Source organism: Vombatus ursinus, unplaced genomic scaffold (genome assembly GCF_900497805.2).
Source record: "Vombatus ursinus unplaced genomic scaffold, bare-nosed wombat genome assembly UNPS02014893.1, whole genome shotgun sequence".
Lineage (NCBI taxonomy): Eukaryota > Metazoa > Chordata > Mammalia > Diprotodontia > Vombatidae > Vombatus > Vombatus ursinus.
The window spans coordinates 7619973-7639940 of record NW_020954671.1 but is presented as its reverse complement, the minus strand read 5'-3'; the positions used below and the strand labels follow the sequence as shown (position 1 = coordinate 7639940).

General features: G+C 36.4%; 1 pseudogene; it reads left to right on the top strand.

Moving 5' to 3' along the window:
* LOC114028610 overlaps nucleotides 1-12921 on the top strand; it is a 62193-nt pseudogene extending 49272 nt beyond the window's left edge.
* The last annotated feature ends 7047 nt before the right edge of the window (nucleotides 12922-19968 follow it).

Sequence of the window (19968 nt, the reverse complement as noted above, 5' to 3'; positions counted from 1 at the left end):
ATTATATTATATTATATTATATTATATTATATTATATTATATTATATTATATATTATATTCCATGCCCTGTGGTCCATGCCCTGATTGTGTTTCCACAATACATGAATTGTTTCTTTCCAGCTGCTTGTATTTTCTCCTTGACCTGGGAACTCTGGAATTTGGCTACAATATTCCTAGGAGTTTTCCTCTAGGGATCTCTTTCAGGAGGTGATCGGTGGATTCCTTCAATTTCCATTTTACCCTCTGTTTCCAAAATATCAGGGCAGTTTTCCTTGATAATTTCTTCAAAGATGATGTCTAGGCTCTTTTTTTGATCATGGCTTTCAGAGAGTCCAATAATTTTTAAATTCTCTCTCCTGGATCTATTTTCCAGGTCAGTTGTTTTTCCAATGAGATATTTCACATTATTTTCTAATTTTTCATTCTTTTGGATTTGTTTTCCAGTGTCTTGATTTCTCATAAGGTCACTAGCTTCCAATTTCTCTATTCTAATTTTTAAGTTAATATTTTCTTCAGTAATCTTTTGGACTTCCTTTTCCATTTGGCAAATTTTGCTTTTTAAGGCATTCTTCTCCTCATTGGTTTTTTGGACCTCTTTTGCCATTTGGGTTAGGCTATTTTTTAAGGTGTTATTTTCTTCAGTATTTTTTTGGGTCTCTTTTAGCAAGCTATTGACTTGTTTTTCATCATTTTCTTGCATCTCTCTTATTTCTTTTCCTAGTTTTTCCTCTACTTCTGCAACTTGCTTCTCAAAATCCCTTTTGAGCTCTTCCAAGGCCTGGGACTGATTCATATTTTTCTTAGAGGCTTTGGATGTAGGAGCTTTGACTTTGTTGTATTCTTCTGGTTGTATGTTTTGATCTTCTTTGTCACCAAAGTAAGATAATGTAGTATGACTCTTTTTGTGTTGCTTACTCATGATCCTGGCCAATTACTTGAGTTTTAAAGTCTTTGTTAAGATAAGAGTCTACTTCCAATGTGAAGAGTGAACTGTCTCAAGTTTCGGGGGTTTGTGCAACTGTTTTCAGAGATACTTCTGGTGACCCTTAAATTTTCAGTTCTTCCAAGGTGGTATGATAGGGGGCAAGGTGTTTCCTCTCCACAGCCATAACAAGCTCTACCATGCCAACACTCTTCCTCACCCCAGGATCGCCCCTCAGAACTGTGACCCAGATCTAAGCACAGGCAAAGCAAGAGATTCCTGCCTCAGCACTGGCAGAGAGATCCCTGCACTCCCCCTCTGATCAGCCACTCAATTCCCCCTCAGTCTGTGGGACGGAAGCTCAGGAGGCAGCCATGCCCCATGCTCGGGACTTGAGGCTGAGACCTAGCTTCTTCTCTCACCACAGTCACAAACTTTCCCACTGACCTTCTAAGTTGTCTTTGGTGTTCCTGGGTTGAGAAGTCTGGAAACCGCCACAGTTGCATGCGGTTCAGTCCTCTGAGGCCTCCTCCAGGGTCTCTGTGGCTTGCGTGCCCACGCCAAACTGCACTCCTCTCCCAGCCTGGCATGATAAACCTTTCTGATCAACCATACAACTTGTCTTGGCCTGGAAATTTGTTTCACTCTGTCTTTTTGTGGGTTTTGCTGCTTTAGAATTTGTTTAGAGCCATTTTTTAACAGGTATTTGGAGGGGTTTGGGGGAGAGCTCAATCAAGTCACTGCTTTCACTCAGCCATCTTGGCTCCACCCGACTGCCACATTTTCAATAAGATGATTTTATGGTCCCTGACTCCTATTACTTCTGATGCTTAATAGGCATCAGAAGACAACAGGGACTTTTGTTAAAATAAAACAAATGTAACCAAGATCAGAAGGAAAGTAGAAAATTGGGGGGGGGGTGAGATTTATAGACAATCTCTCAGATAGAGGTCTCATATCTCAAATATAAAAAGAACTTTGTCAGTTCTACAAGAATATGAGTTATTCCCCAATTGATATGAATGGGCAGTTTTCTGATGAAGAAATAAAAGAAATTTATAGTTGTACAGAAAAATGTTCTGAATCATTATTGATTAGAAAAATGCAAATTAAAACAAACTTAAGATATCATTTCACACTCATTAGATTGGCTAAAATGATTGAAGGAGGAAGCAACAAATATTGGAGAAGATATGGAAAAATTGGGCCACTAATTTTTTGTTGGTATAATTATGAACTAATCCAATCATTTTGGAGAGCAATCTGGAATTATGTCTCAAGAGTTATTAAATTGCCCATACCCTTTGACTCAGTAAAACCACTACTAAATCTATTTCCAAAGATGATTAGGGGCAAAGAAAAAACCTATACATTCTAAAATTTTTATAGCAGGTGTCTCTCTCTCTTTTTTTTTTTTTTTTGATTAGGCAATGGGGTTAAGGGACTTGCCCAGGGTCACACAGCTAATAAGTGTTATTTGTCTGAGGCTGGATTTGAACTCAGGTCCTCTTGACTCCAGGGCTGGTGTTCTATCCACTGTGCCACCTAGCTGCCCCAGCAGCTCTCTTTGTGGTGGCAAAAAACTGGAAATTGTGAAGATGCCTGTCAATTGGGGAATGGCTGAACAAGTTGCAGTATGTGATCATGATGGAATGCTGCTGTGCTATAAGAAATGATGAGCTCAATGATCTTAGAAAAACATGGATAGACTTGCATGAAATAATGAAGAGTGAAATGAGCAGAACCAAGAGAACCTCGAATACAGTGACAGCAATATTGTTTTAAGAACAACTTTGAGTAACCAAGTAATTTTAACTATCATAAGTACCCAAATTAACCACAAAGGACATATGAGGGACAACATTATCTTCATCCAGAGAAAGAATTGATAAATAGGAGTATGTATAGAATGATTTTACACACACACACACACACACACACACACACAATATGTATTTTTGTATGATGGTAGCCATCTCTAAGGTGGAGGAGGAGGGAAAAATGAAATTTACATGATAAATTTATTATATATTTAAAAATAATAGAAAATTGTACATAATAGATTTGCAGTTTCATGTACAATCTTTTTTTATTATACTACATTATAGAAATGCTTGTTTTATTTGATAAATTAAAAGTAAAATAAATGAAACAAAAAAGAAGACAGGGACCAGAGATAACCCTATATTGATAGAAAATAAAAAATGAAACCAAAACCAAACAAAAATAAACTTGAATATATTAAGTAAAATTCTGGGGGACAATCTCAGAGTGTCATTTTCTCTCTTCGACTCATTGTCCTGGAGTTTCTCTGGAAAATTCTCCTAATATATTCAAGATAAATGTGTGTTGGGCATCCTTTATTTTACTAAACAGAAAATACATGTGACGTAAAAGAGTCACATGAGCCCATAAACAGATATAGACAATGCTTAAACATCCAAATATTCCATCATCATCCCCCAGAAGGGAACTGAACCCAGAGCTGCTACTGGGGCCCTTTGATATATTTGGATTGTCCCTTTTTCCTAGAGTCCAAAAGTATACTTCAAAAACTGTGGTTTAGATCAGCACTTCTTATACTGTGAGTCGTGAGTGGAAAAAGTTTAAGAAGCCCAGGTTTAGATAACCCAGAGAGCAAACATACTTTGGAGGACAATAAAAAAGCAATCTCCCTCCTATCAAACCTATACTGTCCAACTAACTTACTGATTTTATTCAGTAAGTGGAATGCTCTGAAGGAGCTATGCAGGTGATTCTTGTTTTCCTCTGAGGATTAAGCTACAAATGTTACCCTTTTCTTTCTCTAGAAGGTCTGATTCCAAGACTCTCAAATTTAGAGACTTTTAATTTGGAATCACCCATGAAAAGAAACCTTTTTCTAGAAGGCATTAGAATCATACTTCTTAAGGATATCAAAATTACCTGCCCTTCAGACAAGAGTTGGGATTTATGAACATTTGACTGTCCTGGGCCAAATTCCATACATTTCTGCCTCTGCCATGGGTTACTGCAGGAAATCTAGTCTTAGCTGCTACCATCTGCTAAACTAGGAAAGTACATTCTCAGAATCTCTTGTCTTGGGGCATGTGCAAGCACACACCAATCTCTGTCAATGTGCTTTTGAAGCAAATCTCCATCAGTTACTCCTGGGGAGAGAAGGGATTGGGGAAGGAAAACTTACGTGGGCATAAGGAAGTATGCCCAGCAGAGAGATCAGAATCATCGGGAAGGAGATGTTAGAAAGGAATTATCATCTTTACTTCAACTTTTGTCAGAGGTTTCCACATTGGTCACTATTTTTTCTATCTAATAGTTAATGAAATAGAGTCTATTGGTTTTGGTAATAGCAAATATGGATGTCATCAATAAAGTCACAAACACACTATTTAAGTCCCACAGGTTATATGTGCTTCAATAAACGTGGTGTTCTCAACTGTATTTTTGGTCACTACTTCATTGGCCTATACCAATCTGCTACTTTTATTGTTGTTGTTCAGTTATTTCAGTCATATTCAACTCTCTGTGACCCCATTTGGGGTTTTCTTGCCAAAGGTACTAGATTGGTTTGCCATTACTTCTCCCACTCATTATTTCAGGTGAGGAACTGAGGCATATAGGGTTAAGTGACTTGCCCAGGGTCAAAAAGCTAATAAGTGTCTCAGGCCAGATTTGAACTCAGGAAGATAAGTCTTCCTGACTCCAGGTCTGGCACACTATCTACCACACCACCTACCTACCCATGATCTGCTACTTGCCTTGACTGGTTTTTCCACCTCAAGCATATCCTGACTCTAGATTGCCTACCTAGTTCCGACTCATAGTCTTGCTTTGATTCTTGCTGCTGAGATGAATGAAAAGTCCAAGAGACATTCTAGATGATTAATAATTAATTTATTAATTATGGCTAGTAAATAATCAATTAATTGATGCCAGTGGTTTCTCTTTTGACCAAAGATGCCCCTTGGGGAACTTTGAATACTTAAAACCTGTAGGGTCTGGAATTCCCCTGCACAGTGATATTCATGGTCCCCCCCCCCTCAAAAAAAAAGAGGAGGCCAGGGGCTCCATATTGAGTACAAATAGTAGTTTAATCAAGTGGGTTACTTACTTTGGGGCATAATGATGAATCTCTGCCAAGAGTTTAATAAATCATTAGTCTAGGGTGACAGCCAGACTACAGGTTGGATTCCTACAAAGATCCCAGGAAAACCCAGTGGCAATTACAGAAATCAAACAAAGGGAGGAGGGGGTATAGTGTACATCAGTACTGATTAGTGGATATTTTTGGTTTTCTGCTTAGTAATGAGCTGATTTCTGAGCTTTGGTATCATACCAATGTTATTGAATAAATGCCCCATAAAATGCCCAAACACAGAGCTTGTGTACTGGTCACAAACTGATCACTGTGTTTTTATTATGACTGTTACTGGACACATTATCTGAGCTGTGACTCAGTGTCTGAATTATGATTTTAACAGGTCATCATGTTCGGGCTTCCACCTTTCACAGAGTTTAAGTTATGGTTTTCACTTCTCACTGATGGTTTTTCCCCAATAATGATCCCAATAGTGATCCCACAAAACCCTTTGGAAAAGGGGTGTCCCTGAGGGTAGAAATCATCTCTCATGGGTTAACAGTCAGTGAGGGGGTGGACATAATAATGAAGATGTGGGCAAATGTCTTCAATTCCTCCTACTGAGAATGTGATCTAATCATGAGATTCAGCCAGCTCCAGCAATCTAGGCAAAAGAATCCATTTCTACCCAGATTGCTCTGGTTGGTTAAGCTGGTTCACCCTAAATTCTAATGGAAAGTTCCAAAGTATAGGGACTTATTTCCAAAGGGCAAGAACTCACCTAGACTTGATTCTGTTTGTAAGGTCCTCTAGTTTGGTGTGGTTCCACCCAAGATCAAGAAGCATATACCCAGAAGATTTGGACAATCTCATCTATTAGCAATGCCCTGCAGAGGCTGGCTGAATAACCTATAGGAGCTGGTTTCTGGATCAGGAAACAGTAAGGGAAAACCTTAATCCTAATTTAATAATAGGTTATTAATATAAGAGAATATATACATATAAAGAGAATATATATATGTAATATGAGAGAAATATAAGAGAATATAAGAGAAAGATAGTCATTTCTCTCAGTGCCTTACTTATCATTTAAAAAAAAGCTTTAATTTTATTTTTCAATTCAATTGGACCTAGAACCTTGGCTCCTTGATCCCTGGCTTCAAGCTCCTATAGCAGGTTGTACCTGCTACCTCTCTCCTCCTGTTCTCCCATCTCAGTCATGCCTGACTTCTTATCCTATATTCATAACTCATTGCCACCATTCCCACTAATCATAACTTCATTACTGTGACTAAGGAAATTTAACCTTCACCAGTTGGGGCTGAGTTGGCCACCGTTATTGAAGGATCTGTGAGAAATGATCTATCAACTCTCAGTAAATATTTAAACAACCAGAGCGAACTGACATTTGCTCATCCCAATGATAATATCAATGCATTCTTATAGATGAAAAAGTTTCCAGTAGTTGGGAAAGAATTCTGAGCTGGAAATCTGGGTAATTGTGTTTGAGACTATATCAATGTCTTGCTGCTTTGCCTTTAACTTCTCTCTGTCAAAGCCCTTCTGATTTTATTTTCCCATCTACTTTTTAAACAGCTGTTACTATAACTCCTCTATCTACCCCTCAAGCTTTGAGGAGAGGGTTTATAGTCATATTATATGTGTAACATTTTAAGTTTTGGGAGAAAAACATACTGTAGAAAAAAATCACAAAGCTGTTCATTTTGTTTTTTCTACTTGTTGGGACCTGCTGTCTGTGATCATGAAACAAATGAAATGACAGGATGTTTCTAAGGGGAGGACACTTTTAAAGCAGTTAAAAATATTTTCAAAAGCTTTTCAAGACCATTTATGCATTCAAGGTCTGAAAGAGCAATGCAGTTTTTAACACATTCAAGCATAACTAGCTTTCTTACAAAGCCAAAGAAAAAGAGAACATATGAAACTATCCTTACAGTGTCTCCAGGGTTTCTGGTTGCCAATCAGCAATATTCTTGAACTCTTGAACAACACCTGCCTTTGTTAGAGGGTAATATAGCCATTTCCTAAAGCAGACTCACAACGTCTGTAATTTGGACTAGTTGACTCCTAAGAAATCCAGATCTTAGGAGATCTTAGAATAAGCAACTTGCTTCCTTAAAGGGGGAAACCAATCTTAGGAGAAAGAACTTGTTTCCTTAAAGGGGAAAAAAAGAAAAAAAATAGCTCACCTCCATGTCCTTTCTATATGCTTAGATTAGACATACTAATTTGGAATGTGCACAAATAAAATCTTGTAAGATCTCAGCTCTGCATATTTTCTAAATAGGTGTAGGAAAAAAAATATTCTTACTTTTGTCTCATACTAAGATAGTGGGAGAGGGAGGACTTTCAAATATTCATTTAGACTTTTATCAGAATACCAGAAAAACTTCCTAGTAAAATGAAGCAATATGTTTTCCCTGTAGGAAATGCAAGGTTTGAAATTTTTTTTCATCATTTATAATATTTAATCAAAGAACTAGAGATGTATTCAGGATTAGCCCTATGAGTTTTTTTTTTAATCCAAATACAGATAAGAAATCCAACCAAACAAATGAATTAAACATGTATTTCAGATCCCCAACTTGGTAGACTATTGAAAATTAACTGGGTATTATTATTAAATTATTATTAGATTGCCTACACCCTTTGACCCAACAATAGGTCTATTCCAAAGATGATTAGGAAAAAAGGAAAAGAACCTATATGTTCTAAAATTTTTATAGCAGCTCTCTTTGTGGTGACAAAGAACTAGACATTGTGGGGATACCTGTCAATTGGGGAATGGCTGAACAAGTTGTGTTTTATGATTATGATGGAATATGACCAGGCTATAAGAAATGATGAGTTCAATGGTCTTAGGGGAGAAAATATATGGACAGACTTGCAGGAAATACTGAAGAGCAAAATGAGCAGAACCAAGAGAACATTGTATATAGTAACAGCAATATTGTTTTAAGAACCACTTTGAGTGACTGAATCATTTAATTACAAAAGACATATGCAGGAAGACACTATCTGCATCCAGTGAGACAATTGCTAAATAGAAGTATGTATAGAATGGTTTAATGGGTGTGTATGTCTAGTGGTAGCTATCCTCAGAGATGGAGGGGAGGGGAAAAAAGAAAAAAAGTATATGATAACTTTATTATATATTTAAAAGGAATAGCAAGTTATACATAATAGATATGCAATTTCATGTGTAATCATCTTTTTTTATTCTTCTATGTTATGGAAATGCTTCCTTTATTTCATAAATTAAAAAATAAAATAAACAAAATTTTTAAAAATTAACTGGGTAACAGGGATATAGCCTTTCAGTCAATCACTTACCAGTGTAGGGAAGGTATATTTCTTTGATACATAAAGTCAAAAAGAGAAGGGGATGGCAGAGGATCTGATGATAGATGGTGTCATGGAAACAGTGAACTTGAGCTTGGACAGACTTTGGGAGATAGTCAAAGATAAAAGGGCCTGGTTTGTCATGGTCTATGGGGTCATGAAGAGTCAGACATTACTGAAAGAATGAACAACAACAACAGAACATTTAAAGTAAAGTTAAGTCTGGGAGGATGGGAAGATGGTATATTAGGTCAGAAAATTCCAAGGTCTCAAGATTTTCCCCCACAAAAAAGACAAAATAGCACTTTAGTGTGAAAAAAGTGCAAATAAAAATAAATAAGACTAGAAACACAACAGGGGTCTTACTGGGTCAATTTGAGAAGATCAGAAGAAAAATCCCGGGAGGAGGTTTGGTCCAGGTGAAGAGTAAACATCTCCAGGCTAGAGGGCATTTACAATAAGCAGCAAGTTTCATAAACAACAAACAGCCCTGGGGTTATCTGGTTTGAGAGGCTGCCTTGACCCCAGCTATAGGAGCTTTTACCTCAGAATAGTGAGTGGAGTTGGGCATCTGAGCTCAGGAAGATCAAAAGAACCTCTGCCCAGCTGTGCAGGAATACCGGAACCAGCTGTGCTGCCAAGAGCAGCAGGGGTGAGAAGGAACAAGCACAGGCCTAGTGAGTGTGGAAGCAGTGGGGCAGAAGGCCCCTGGCTGTGGGCACTTACAGGAGGCTGGAGGTTTGGCTTTGGTTCCAGGCTAAACTGGAGAATTGAAGAGTTGGGGAAAGAGGCACCCCCCCATACCCTAGGGCTAGAGGTGATTACAAAAATTAAGCTACTACTACAAAAAATGCAAAAGCAAAAGAGAAAGAATCCAAATATAGAAAGCTATTATGGGAATAGAGAAGACCAGGGTTCATCTGCAGAGGAGGATATTGAAGCAAAGAAACCCCCTTATATGAGAAAGAGTAACATCAAATGGTCACCTGCCCCCCCCCAAAATTCATAGAAGAACTTAAAAAAAGACTTTAAAAATAAAATGAGAAAGATGGAGGAAAAACTAAAAAGAAAAAGGAATAATCCAAAAAAATAAGAAGACTATGAAAGGAAAGTCAACCAATTAGAAAAAAAGGATCCAGAATCTCAAGGAAGAAAATGACATGTTTAAAATTAGAATTAAGCAAGGAGAAGCCAGTGAAACTATAAGAAATCAAGAAATAATTAAACAAAATATGAATAATGAAAAAATAGAAGAAAAAGTGAAACCTCTTATAAGAAAAACTACAGATCTAGAGAACAGATCAAGAAGAGAAAACATAAAAATAAATGGATTAACTGAAAGCTATGATAAAAAAAGAATATTGATACAATAATACAAGAAATAATTAAAGATAATTGTCCTGAAGCATTAGAACAAGGGTGAAAGTAGAAATAGAAAAAAAAATCCATCAATCACCGCTTAAAAGAAATCCTATGAGGAAAACTCATAGGAGTATTATAGTCAAATTCTGAAACCCTCAGCTCAAGGGAAAAATATTAAAAGCAACAAGAACAAAAATAAATATGATGGTGCCAGAATAAAAATCACACAAGATCTAGCAGCAGAGACATTAAATGACCACAGTTCTTGGAACACTATATATTGAAGAGCAAAAGAACTGGGGCTACAGCCAAACATATCATACCCAGCAAAGTTAAACATAATCCTGAATGAAAAAAAAAGTGTATATTTGATCAACTGTCAGACTTTCAGTATTTTATTAAAAAAAAAAACCCTGAACTTAATAGAAGATTTGACATACCAGAGCCAAGAGAAACATAAAATACATACCAAAGACTGATTACAAGGGATTTGATAAGGACAGACATTTTCTTTTTATATATGTAAAATTAAAGCATATGTCTAAGATTCTTATTAATAATTGGGTAGCTTATAAGAAAGATTGGAACAGACCTGAGTACAATATGACTTTAAAAAGTAAAACCAATGGGCAGCTAGGTGGTACAGTAGATAGAGCACTGACACTGGAGTCAGGAAGACCTGAATTCAAATCCAGCCTCAGACACCTAACACTCACTAGTGGTGTGACTCTGAGCAAGTCACTTAACCCCAATTGCCTCACACAGACACACAAAAGTGAAACCATTTAGGAACAGCCAAAAAGAGTAATTATTTTGTACAAGTGAGGTGCAATAGGAAGAATAGATACAGGGGAATTCAATGTGGGAGGAGGGCTGGTAGTTCAGGTAACCTACTTTCATTGGGAATGGGTTTAAGAGGGAACAATACATATTTGGGGATAGGGAGGGGGAAGAGGAAAAGGGAAGGATCTCTAGAGGGGAGGGTGAGGGAATAGGTTATATGGAGTTATAGAAAGGTGTTTAGATTTATGGGATGCAAAAAAAAAGACTTATGGGAATGGGAGGATAGGGGAAGGATCCTTGGAGGAGGGTAGGCTAAGTAATAGAAGGACAAGGTAGTGGATAGAAGTAGAGGAGGGATAGGAGACAAGGGATATGCACAAATACAAAAACAAAGATCAGGAGCAGAATTTGTTTGGGAAACTATATGTCTATATATGTAAGTATATATGTGTATATGTGCACATGTATATAACTATAGCTATAGAGAAATATATCCACACTCAATTTTAGCCTTTGGGGGGGAAGACAGGAGGGAAAAAAGAACAAACAAAAACAACTGTACAGCAGAGAACAAAAGAAAACTTACAAGGAAGCAAAGAAAAGATGAACAGCTCAACACAACATGCTCTATTTATCATACAGGCTTTCTTGAAATGAAAATTTATCATTACGTATTTTGAATCCTCTCTTATGTTCTGCTATGCACATAACATACCATAGTTTTTTATTTTCTTACTTTGTAATTAAATTCCAATATTTAAGTTTATGATTTTTTCCCTTTTTTCTATTCTGTATTTGTGTTTCGGTGTTTAAGTATACAATAAAATTAAATTTAAAAAAATAAAGTAAGATAAGTTACCGTAGGTCATCTAACCTGGTAACAATAAAGATGATGAAAACAGACTTGTCTTATCCTCCTAAATTTAAACTTTTTGATAATAACTCTTCAGTTTTCTGTAATCAAAAGGCATGCTTATGTGAGGATACAACTTTATAGCTTTGGTTAAAAATAATTATAAAGTTGATATATTCTGTTTAAATATGCTTTTTAATATTCTGCTACTGTGATTCCTTGATATTTGAATTGTTTCTTTCTGGTTGCTTACAGGATTTTCTCCTTGACTTGATAATACTGGAATATGGCTACAATATTCTTTGGTGTTTTGAATTTGGGATCTCTTTCAGGAGGTAATAGGTGGATTATTTCAATGACTATTTTATCCTCTGGTTCTAGGGCCTCAAGGCAGTTTTCCTTGATGATCTTCTGAAAGATGCTGTCCAGGCTCTTTTTTTATCTTGGCTTTCAGGTAGACCAATAATTCTCAAGTTATCTCTCCTGGATCTATTTTCCAGGTTAGTTGTTTTTCCAATGAGGAATTTTATATTTTCTTCTATTTTTTAATTCTTTTTTGTTTGACTGATTCTTGATGTCTCATAGAGTCATTAGCTTCCAATCACCCAACTATAATTTTCAATGAATCATTTTCTTCAGTTAGCTTTTGTATCTCCTTTTCCATTTGGCCCATTTTCCTTTTTAGGGAGTTGTTTTCTTCAGCATACTTTTTTCTTATTTTGTTAACTGTATTTTTTAAGGAATTGTTCAATTTTTCTTCTACCTCCTTTATTTGACTTTTTAAATCTTTCTTGAGCTCTTCCAAGAAGGCTTTTTGAGCTTGAGATCAGTTCATATTCCCTTCTGAGGTTTTAGATGTGGGTATATTGACAATGTTGTCCTCTCCTGAATTTGTGTTTTGATCTTTCCTGTCACCAAGATATTTCTCTACGGTCATTGTTTTTCTATGTTGCTTTTTGCTCATGTTGTTTGCTTTTTTTTCCTGACTTTTAAAGTTGATCTCTGCTTCTGGGGCACAGGGGAAACTGTCCCAGGCTTCTTGTGCTGGGGACTAGGGGCCTGGTTACTGGTTTGCTGAGGTGGGGCTTGCCACTGACTTGCTGGGATCATTCCCTTCGTGTACTGGTCCCCTTCTGCAAGAGGGACCTTTCCTGTTAATCCCCCTAGCCTCACAAGCTAAAAGACTGCTGTATCTCGTCTTTCTGCTGAATCTACTATTTCAGGATTTTTCCTGGGGCAATATTCTCTATGTTTTTCAAGGTCAATAAAGGAGGGTGAGAGTAACTTACTACTTACTCTGCCATCTTAGCTCCTGGAAGTTGAAATATGTGACTTTCATACCGTTCTGTCTATGGGCTAATAGTTCCAGGGGCAGCCACGGCCTGCTCCTGGTTTGCTGGTGTTGGGGCTGTATTGGCACACCTTATAGCCTTGCGCTGGACAGCACTTCTCTCTCACCCAGTTCTGACAGACCCCTCCTGCTGACCTTTGTTGTCTCTGGCATCTATGGGCTGGGAAGACTGGAATCTGCCACTGCTGTTGGTGATTCAGTCCCCTGAGGCCTGCTCCAGCTTTGCTTAGGCTGGGTCTGCAGTATGCCCTGAGCACTGGACACTCCTCTCTCAGGCCAGTGTGCCAGACCTTTCCTGTCAACTTTCTAGGTTGTCTTGGGCTGGAAATCTGTCTCACTCTGTCCTTTTATGGAGTCTGTCACTCTAGAATTTGTTCAGAATCACTTTTTAGATGTATTTGAAGAGATTTGTGGGAGAGCACAGGCAAGTCCCTGCTTTCATTCTGCCATCCTGGCTCCCCCTCTGTTCTTTAATATTCTGGATAAAGGCTATGGTCATTAAAAATTAAAAACAGGTTTAAAAGATGTATGCTGTTGTTAAGCAATATTACTGAGAAAGGAATTAGAACAGGTAAAACATGATGCTAAGTAAGAAAAAAAAAACCCTAACTAGAAAAGTACAGTCACAAAATGCTTGCTGCACCCATACAGATTTGGGTTTCCACAAAAAAGAATTTTTCACATCTTGATGACATAAAGGCCAAAATACTAAAGCGCGAGGACTACATGTCACCATATTATGATTCTAAGAGATTAAAATGATTTTAAAGGTGGTTTTCTACTTAGACTTTGAGAGTCAGCGAATCAATAGCTGCTAAACATTAGTGAGACAATTTATTGTATTACAGTGATGTGTTTACTTTTTAATCAATTCACCTATATTACATTTACATAAATCTTGCTCAAATTTCTTTTATTTTTTGTATTTAGATGTGGCCCATTTATTTGATAGTTTTATTTTTGCTTCTCTCTTACCTGTAGGTATGGGAAGCCTTTCTGGTCAAATAATATAGTCATTGTACGTTGTACAATGTACATTGTGTATATGTCATTGTCTATGGCAATTACCCAATTATTCAAATTGCACCCAACATAATTGGAAGGAAAATAAATAGTGTCATTCATATCAGTCCTACAAAGTCAATCATCAAGTGGTGGGAAATGTGCCCCTCTAATAGACCAGCTCAAGTTACCCATACCTATTTCATAGTTTCCTCAAACACTGTTTTAAAACATTTAAGTTCCTCCAAACAAATAAGTATCAGGTTTTCCCAGGAATTTTACTAGGCTTTGGAAAGATATTCTTGTCCACATTATATTGTATATATAATATTTCTATTATATAGTTCTTTCCATTCACATTTCTGAGAGATATAAAAATACATGATGCTAAAGTATATAGCCCTTACCATTGTTTTCTCTTCATGGTTGATCTTAATGTTATCATCATAACAAAATTTTCTTGCATTTGATATTTAATTACTATTATTTTTGCTATAAAATTAATACTAATTAATACTTTTTTGCATAGTGTTTTGTGATATTGAATGTTTTTTAAACATTCTTTCATTTGCTCCCCACGTTCTGTTTGGTAGGCAAAGGAAGTATTAATATATCATTTTAGTGGATGAAAAACTAAGGCATTATGACTTTCTGAGGGTTGTAAAGTAAATCAGTCGATGAGTTGTGACCAGAACATAGTTGTTTTCTATCTAGGGCACACAGACAGTGTGAGACTGCTTTAAAGAGGGGCTATAATGGTTGCATGGTCCCTTCTAACAAAGTCTAGTGTTGTTTAGGAGTATGGCATGTTTCTAACTGACAATCAGTCACTCTAGAGATGTGGTAAGAAAATTTTCTTCTATTCCCTTTTCTTTTGTCTGTGATGGAAAAATTCTTGTCCTTGTATGTATTATTTAACATGGTGAAAAAATGCATTGCTCATTCAGTTGAGAACTTTGTCCATCCATCCATGATACTCCTTTCTCTCCATAGCTTAGAGTTCCTATAACTATAAATTAGTCTTCAAAACCTAGTCTCAAAATTAGACCCTTTTCTCAAAGACTCATATTTGATGTTCTCTCATAGAATTGCCTATCCATGTACATTGTGTATTTCCCTTTTAGGGAAAATTTCTAAAAACTCATGATTTTTTGAGTGTTTGAAAATTCCACTTTTTAAAGCTTCTGTACTTTCCCTATAGCCAACCTTTAGGAAAATAAGTACCAGTGCTATATAATTTGGAAAGTATTTCACTCAGAGCAACTCTACTGGAAGGCAGGATTTTATTATTATGTATATTCTATGGATGACAAAGTGGAATTTCAGAAAGGAAGATAGGGCTATATTGCTATCTACATTTTACAAATAAAGAAACAGTTTCAAAGAGATTGTTATTGACATTCTCTAAAGCCCTATCCTAGGTTCCTTTAGCATATAACAAATAATTTTGCCTCAGTGTCCCCAGAATCATAGAATCACAGCACCATAGAATTGGAAGTGGCCTCAGATATCATCCAATTAAATCTGTGACCAAAAAGAAATTGTGTTCACAAGATATCTGACAAGTGATTGTACAGCTTCCATTTGCTGAATTGGATAATGGGTTCTGAGAAAGTTCATTCCACTTCTGTATAGCTAAATATTAGGAATGTTGTTGTTGTTTAAATGGAAGAAATATCTGACTCTGCAACTTTACTGTCAGTTTAGTTCTCTGACACCAAGCTGAGCAAATCATATCCCTCATTCATATGACAACCTTTCACATCTTTGACTAAATCTATCATGCCCCTCCTCAGTCTCCTCCAAAGATATATCTCCATCCCAAACTAGATCAGAATAGCTTGTGGAGATAGGGAAAATAATTTAGGGCTATCTGCATTATCACTGGTACCAAGAACTAACTTCCAAACCACTGATCATGTGGGTAATTTCTTACAGGACTTCAGAGGAGTGTTCATTCTGTTTAAGTGCCCTTAGACACAACCACCAAATATTAGCATCTGCATCTTCAGAAGAAAATACCAGCTGCTTTCCATGTCCACACATTTGGGAAGTCATGTGATATTATCACTGTTTCTGAATAGTTGGAACATGGGTTGTGGGTGGTTTTCATCTTTGAGAATAATAGTGGTTTGGACCTGTCTTTTCAAGCCTGATGACTTTTCCACTGCTTGGCACACAAATTAAAATTGCTAAATTTGGGGCACCTGGGGATGTTGTAAATCTGCCATTTGAAAAAAATGCTAACTAATGAACTCATTTGGTACTGTAGCAGAGTCCAGTGGGATTATGGGTAATAAATTTTAAAGTTCAAGGCTGCTGTGCTGAAAGCATTGAAGAAATTTGCTATTTGTGCACTTTTAGAAATTGCATAAATATTCCAGGTTAGGTGGCACAAAAACTGTCATACAGTGTTGGCATCTTGTCAGTCTGGTATTTTATTCTCTCTGTGTAGGTCTGTGTTTGTTCAGACTCTGGACTGCATTAAACTTCTAACTATTAAGAATAAAATATGCTGGGCTCTATAAATACTCAACTAAATTCACTTGGTTATTTTCTGTTCATATTGCTAGTTTTTAGTCCAGTCTCTTGCATTTTTAACCCAATCTTATAATTACTGTGGCATCATACCATAATTGGAGAATTAAAGTGTTTTTTATACTCCCAGGCACTTAGGATAAAACGCTACTTTATTGAATATTGGATTTACTGTGGTGCGGCACATAATGGTGTTTTCCATTTTCCAATCTATCCAGCCAAACTTTAAACACAGTGAACCTTCCCCTGCATAAGCTCCTAACAATTTGTGCCCAAGATAGCTGTGTCCATTCTAATCCAAATAATAATAGAGAAAGTATGACAACACTGATTTATCTAATGCCATTGAAATACTGGGGTTGGCTTAATATTGCTTTAAAAAAAATCTGAGTTACTTGAAAATTTGATTCTTTTACCTTTCCCCTTGGACAGGGAGAATAGCATTGTAGATAGAGAGTCATGGAATTATAGATTTATAGCTGGGAACAAAATGAGTTCATTTATCTAAGCCCTATCATTTTACATGTAGGAAAACTGAGGCTTAGAGAGGTGGAGTGGTTGACCTAAGGTCACATAGGTAGAACCTTTCAGATGTTTTCTGACCTCAAATCCAGTACACTTTCCACTGCTTGTCCTTAGAGTTGGGAAGACCATAATTCAAGTCCTCCTTCTATTACATACTTCCTAAGTCATTTAACCCCTCAGTGACCCAGGCCACTCTCCAGGACTATAAGTTAGAGATGAACTGCAGATCTGAATTAGTGAAGGAGGCTTCCAATACTGGTGAAATAGTAGGCTTATTTACTATTGAAGAAAAAAAACTTTCTTCTACTGTCTGGGCCTCCAAATTTGTCAGACTATTTATTAGTACTTTACATTTTTCAAAGGGCAGATAAGTAGGGCTATATTATTCTCTAGATACTACAGATAAAAAAAAGAGGTACAGAAATAATAAATATAACATATATGGTGACACACACTAGAGAGTGTTAAATTAGAGACAGGATTCAGGTATTCTGGTTCAAAGTCTTGTACTCTTTGAACTCCCATTCAACAAACTAAGTCTTATGCCAGAAAGACTTGGGTAAACAAGGAGGAATTTAGGGGCCATAAAGGGTAGAATGTAGGATGAGGTTTGGGAAGACAGAACTGGGAAAGTCCTCCTGCAGAAGGTAGGGTTTGAGCTACATTTTGAAGAAAGCTGGGAAAAAATAAGGCAGAGGTAAAAAGGGAGAATATTCCAAGTATAACCCATACAAGCTCAAAGGACCTTTATCCTAACTCTCTTTGTTGGGGATGAATCAGGGTCCTGGAGTGAAGTTAAATCTCTCCCCTTAGGATTTTTGGGCTACCCATAAGAGTCAGGAGGTAATTCTCTAATACCAATGACTCAAGCCATCACCACTGTGCTTTCTGCTTCATGATTATCAACTGAGATTCAATCAGCCAGACTTAAATAATTTTTAAAATGGAGCATTATTAAGGCAGTACAATAAGAATTGTTGATAGAAAACCTACTCCAAAATGTCTGTGACATACTTCCACAATATACATAGTGTCCAAGGGAATACACAGAATCCAAGGGTAAATTGACTCAAACTTTGACAGCACATGTGTCAAAGAGGTAAATTCCTCATTGCTGGAGTATTCAAGAAGTTCCCCTTAAGTATAATAAATCTGTGTTCAGTTTATCCTTAGTTATCAATGCAAACACAACACTGTTGGCAACTGATCTAAGGATGCCTCTAGGATATTGATAGAATGATCAGACATCTAACTTCCTCTGGACTCTTAGGAGCTTACAAAGACTTCCTCTGGTCACTCTTGATAAAAATTTATAAAATGATTCTGAGTCTGAGAAGTAGGATAATTTGCAAATAACCTATGGGATGTGGTCAAGTTTCCTTGACCTAACTAAACATACTCTTTGACAATATCACTTCAGTTTGAAAGGTTTTTCAAATATAAAGCCTATGATTGATTGATTGAGATCTCAGTTAAGGTATCAAGACTAAAGAAGTTGGGTTGGTTTTGACTGCATCCTTACACAGGTGTGAAGGCTAATACAAATTCATGAAATGGGGAAATAGACAGTCATGTCTGCAGAACAGCAAATAGGCCAATGTGATTAGACCATAGAATGCTTGCAGGGAAATGAAATATTTAAAAAAAATAAAATTAGATAGAAAGGAATGGACCAGCTTGTGAAGGAATTTAAAAGTCAAATAAAAGAGTTTATATTTGACTCTGGATAGAGAGTCACAGAATTTTATGGATTTGATAGATGACATGACCAGATATGATTTAGGAAAATCACTTTGACAATTGAGTGGAGGTTGGGTCACAGTGAGAATAGATTTGAAGTAAGGTGACTAATTAGAAAGCTGTTGTAATAATTCAGAAAAAAAAGTAATAAGTATCTCAACAAGGGTGGTGACTATGTGAGTAGAGAGAAGGGGACGTATAGGCAAGACATTTTGAAGACAATAACAATAAAATTTGACAATATATTAGGGTTGAGTGGAAGTGAGGAGTCAAAGATAACATTGAGGTTGAGAGCTTAAATAAGAATATAAGTCATTCCCCAGTTGATAAATGGTCAAAGCATATAAACAGGCAGTTTTCAGATAAATAAATCAAAGCTCTCTATAGTCATATGAAAAAAATGTTCTAAATTATTACTGATTAGAAAAATAAAAATTAAGATAACTCAGATGCCACTTCACATGTATCAGATTGGCTAATATGGTAGAAAAGGAACATGATAATTATTGGAGGATATGTGGGAAAATTAGGACACTAGTGCACTATTGGTGGAGTTGTGAACTGATCCAGCTTTTCTGGAGAGTTGAAACTATGCCCAAAGGGCTATCGAACTGTGCATACTCTTTGATTCAACAGTACGACTACTAGGTCTAAATTCCAATGAGGTTAAAAAAAAACCTGGAAAGGCCCTACTTATAGAAAAATATTTATAGAAGTTCTTTTTGAGATGGAAAAAAATTGGAAATTGAGGGGATGCCTATCAATTGGGGAATGGCTGAACAAGTTGTAGTGTATGATTATAATGGAATGCATTGTGATAAAAGAAATGATGAGCAGATTGATTTCAGAAAAACCTGGAAAAGCTTACATGAACTGATGCAAACTGAAGTGAGAAGAACCAGGAGAACATTAAATATAGTAACAGCAATATTGAATAAAGATTAACTGTTAATGACTTAGGTATTCTCCGCAATACAATGATCCAAGACAATTCCAAAGGATTCATGATGATAAATACTATCCACATCCAAAGAAAGAACTGATAATGTGAATGCTAATCAAAATATATTATTTTCACTTTTTTGCATTTTTTTTCCTTCTTTGGGTCTGTGTATTCTTTCATGACATGACTAATATGGGAAAGTATTGCATGATCATACTTATACAACCCATATCAAATTGGTTACCACCTCAGCAAGGGGAGAGATGAGAGATGGAGGAAGAAAATTTGTAAATCAAATTTTTTTTAAAAAAATGAATATTAAAAATGTCTTTACATAAAATACTATTTTTAAAAAAAGAAAAAATCCAAGATGGGATTATTAGCTTCTTTCAGAGACAGCAGGGTAAGGGTCTCACCTCTGGCACATACTAACTGTATGACCCTGGTCAAGTCACTTGCCATTGTTCTAGGTAACTCTCTGAGATTATAAATTGCAAAATAGATTCC